Source organism: Aegilops tauschii, chromosome 3 (assembly GCF_002575655.3).
Source record: "Aegilops tauschii subsp. strangulata cultivar AL8/78 chromosome 3, Aet v6.0, whole genome shotgun sequence".
NCBI classification, from domain to species: domain Eukaryota; kingdom Viridiplantae; phylum Streptophyta; class Magnoliopsida; order Poales; family Poaceae; genus Aegilops; species Aegilops tauschii.
Window position 1 is genome coordinate 620,809,810 of NC_053037.3, and position 4,720 is coordinate 620,814,529.

Sequence of the window (4,720 nt, forward strand, 5' to 3'; positions counted from 1 at the left end):
CCGGTGAAGAGTCACGGTGGAAGGATGGATGTGGACAAAGACCAAAGGAAGAGGTTTGGCGTTTAATTCATTTTCATATCGCACCTTTAGTTTAAATCTTAGTTTTAAAAATTGGATCGGACCAACCGGAAAAACCAAAAACTGACACCTTGACCGGTTTTCTAAAGGTGTACCATTTTTTTATTCAAAAACAGGAAAACCAAACAGAAAAAAGTGCATCAACAAGGAATCAAACACCTGACCTTGAGGCAAGGCATGCTAAAGGACCACTAACCTACTAGGCTAATAACACTTCGTGATTTATTAATGGTTTACATCCAGTATTACATGCATACAAAATTTTGAAAAACCACCTCAAATATTTTGGGTTTTTGTTGCAAATGAACCGAAGTCTGACCAGTAAACCAACAGCGCACCTCCTTGGTTTGGTGCAGGTTCGGTTTTGTAAATTACTTTAAATATGATCGATGCATGTTGAGAGTGAGTATTTGGTGGATTTGAACTTTTTCAGTATGGTTTACATATCTTTTGGTAAGAGAGCACACATATTCATGATTCTTTTACAATGTGTTTATGTCCTCAAGATGGCCGGACTTGTGAGGAAAAGTAATTATTTATGAGAGAGAGAGAGAGAGAGAGAGAGAGAGAGAGAACGCATGATGATTCTCCACATTGGCATGTTGGACCCAATCCGTTCGTCGTCCAAGTGTATTGCTTGCGTGATTGGGAACGCATGATGATGCAAGGCCCGTGGTTGTTCCGCAACTAGGTTGTGTTGATGTGTCCGTATGATGGTTTCAGTAGAGCGCAGGACGTAAATATCGTCTATATGCCAATCTGGCTGCAAATCCATAAGTTTCCTGACCCACTACAAAAAGAACAATGTGGAGAAGCTCTTGAAAGGTGCATGAGAGATCATTGAGATGCGTCTGAACGGCAACACTCGAGGTGACTACGTATGGGTGAGGGTGAAGCATGATATCCAACAACCCTTGACGGCATTTTTAGTATTTGTGCGTGCAAAGGAACGACAAGTCCACCTTGTTCGTTATGAAAAGCTTGCTAGGTTATGTAAGGTGTGTGGCCTTTATTGGTCATGAGCATAAAGAGTGTGGTCTGGGAATTCATGATGAGAAGAAGCTTAATTCGGGGACTGGCTATATGCAGATGCTCCCAACAGACCCGGACAGAATCAAAACCTAATAGGGCGGCTGGCCCTAGTTCTAATGTGGGACATGATGAGACTTCAGCTAAGCATGGTCTCAAACTGTTCCCGCACAGGAGAACCTCGATACGGATACCTCAGACACGGCATCAAGCCCGGTGAAGAGTCACGATGGATGTGGACAAAGACCCAAGGAAGAGGTTTGGCGTTTAATTCATTTTCATATCGCACCTTTAGTTTAAATCTTAGTTTTAAAAATTGGGTCAGACCAACCGAAAAAACCAAAAACTGGAAACCTTGACCGGTTTTCTAAAGGTGTACCATTTTTTAATTGAAAAAGAGGAAAAACAAACAGAAAAAGTGCAACAACAAGGAATCAAACACCTGACCTTGAGGCAAGGCATGCTAAAGGACCACTAACCAACTAGGCTAATAACACTTCGTGGTTTATTAATGGTTTACATCCAGGATTACATGCATTCAAAATTTTGAAAAATCACCTTAAATATTTTGGGTTTTTGTTGCGAATGAACCGAAGTCTGACCAGTAAAGCGACAGCGCACCTCCTTGGTTCGGTGCAGGTTCGGTTTTGTAAATTACTTTAAATATGATTGATGCATGTAGAGAGTGAGTATTTGGTGGATTTCAACTTTTTCAATATGGTTTACATATCTTTTGGTAAGAGAGCACACATATTCAGGATTCTTTTACAATATGTTGATGTCCTCAAGATGGCCAGACTTGTGAGGAAAAGTTATTATTTATGTGTGAGAGAGAGAGAGAGAGAGAGAACGCATGATGATTCTCCACATTGGCATGTTGGACCCAGTCGGTTCATCGTCCAAGCGTATTGCTTGGGTGATTGGGAACGCATGATGATGCAAGGTCCGTGGTTGTTCCGCAACTAGGTTGTGTTGATGTGTCCGTATGATGGTTTTGTTGGGGAACCTAGTAATTTGAAAAAATTCCGACGCACATGCAAGATTATGGTGATGCATAGCAACGAGAGGGGAGAGTGTGTCCACATATCCTCGTAGACCGAAAGCGGAAGCGTTAGCACAACGCGGATGATGTAGTCGTACGTCTTCACGATCCGACCGATCAAGTATCGAACGCACGGCACCTCCGAGTTTAGCACACGTTCAGCCCCTCGTAGACCAAAAGCGGAAGCGTTAGCACAACGCGGTTGATGTAGTCGTACGTCTTCACGATCGTGTGCTAAGCTAACGGAATGGGTCAAGTCAATCACATCATTCTCCTAATGATGTGATCCCGTTAATCAAATGACAACTCATGTCAATGGCTAGGAAACATAACCATCTTTGATCAACGAGCTAGTCAAGTAGAGGCATACTAGTGACACTTTGTTTGTCTATGCATTCACACAAGTATTATGTTTCCGGTTAATACAATTCTAGCATGAATAATAAACATTTATCATGATATAAGGAAATAAATAATAAATTTATTATTGCCTCTAGGGCATATTTCCTTCAGTCTCCCACTTGCACTAGAGTCAATAATCTAGATTACACAGTAATGATTCTAACACCCATGGAGTCTTGGTGCTGATCAAGTTTTGCTCGTGGAAGAGGCTTAGTCAACGGGTCTGCAACATTCAGATCCGTATGTATCTTGCAAATTTCTATGTCTCCCACCTGGACTAGATCCCGGATGGAATTGAAGCGTCTCTTGATGTGCTTGGTTCTCTTGTGAAATCTGGATTCCTTCGCCAAGGCAATTGCACAAGTATTGTCACAAAAGATTTTCATTGGACCCGATGCACTAGGTATGACACCTAGATCAGATATGAACTCCTTCATCCAGACTCCTTCATTTGCTGCTTCCGAAGCAGCTATGTACTCCGCTTCACACGTAGATCCCGGCACGACGCTTTGTTTGGAACTGCACCAACTGACAGCTCCACCGTTCAATGTAAACACGTATCCGGTTTGCGATTTAGAATCGTCCGGATCAGTGTCAAAGCTTGTATCAACGTAACCATTTACGATGAGCTCTTCGTCACCTCCATAAACGAGAAACATATCCTTAGTCCTTTTCAGGTATTTCAGGATGTTCTTGACCGCTGTCTAGTGATCCACTCCTGGATTACTTTGGTACCTCCCTGCTAAACTTATAGCAAGGCACACATCAGGTCTGGTACACAGCATTGCATAGATGATAGAGCCTATGGCTGAAGCATAGGGAAGATCTTTCATCTTCTCTCTATCTTCTGCAGTGGTCGGGCATTGAGTCTTACTCAACTTCACACCTTGTAACACAGGCAAGAACCCTTTCTTTGCTTGATCCATTTTGAACTTCTTCAAAACTTTGTCCAGGTATGTGCTTTATGAAAGTCCAATTAAGCGTCACGATCTATCTCTATAGATCTTGATGCCCAATATATAAGCAGCTTCACCGAGGTCTTTCATTGAAAAACTCTTATTCAAGTATCCCTTTATGCTATCCAGAAATTCTATATCATTTCCAATCAGTAATATGTCATCCACATATAATATCAGAAATGCTACAGAGCTCCCACTCACTTTCTTGTAAATACAGGCTTCTCCAAAAGTCTGTATAAAACCAAATGCTTTGATCACACTATCAAAACGTTTATTCCAACTCTGAGAGGCTTGCACCAGTCCATAAATGGATCGATGGAGCTTGCACACTTTGTTAGCTCCTTTTGGATCGACAAAACCTTCCGGTTGCATCATATACAACTCTTCTTCTAGAAATCCATTCAGGAATGCAGTTTTGACATCCATTTGCCAAATTTCATAATCATAAAATGCGGCAATTGCTAACATGATTCAGACAGACTTAAGCATCGCTACGGGTGAGAAGGTCTCATCGTAGTCAATCCCTTGAACTTGTCGAAAAACCTTTCGCGACAAGTCGAGCTTTATAGACAGTAACATTACCGTCAGCGTCAGTCTTTTTCTTGAAGATCCATTTATTCTCAATGGCTTGCCGATCATCAGGCAAGTCAACCAAAGTCCACACTTTGTTCTCATACATGGATCCCATCTCAGATTTCATGGCCTGAAGCCATTTTGCGGAATCTGGGCTCACCATCGCTTCTTCATAGTTCGTAGGTTCGTCATGGTCTAGTAACATAACTTCCAGAACAGGATTACCGTACCACTCTGGTGCGGATCTTATTCTGGTTGACCTACGAGGTTCAGTAACAACTTGATCTGAAGTTTCATGATCATCATCATTAACTTCCTCACTAATTGGTGTAGGTGTCTCAGAAACTGGTTTCTGTGATGAGCTACTTTCCAATAAGGGAGCAGGTATAGTTACCTCATCAAGTTCTACTTTCCTCCCACTCACTTCTTTCGAGAGAAACTCCTTCTCTAGAAAATTTCCGAATTTAGCAACAAAAGTTTTGCCTTCGGATCTGTGATAGAAGGTATACCCAACAGTCTCCTTTGGGTATCCTATGAAGACACATTTCTCCGATTTGGGTTCGAGCTTATCAGGTTGAAGTTTCTTCACATAAGCATCGCAGCCCCAAACTTTAAGAAACGACAACTTTGGTTTCTT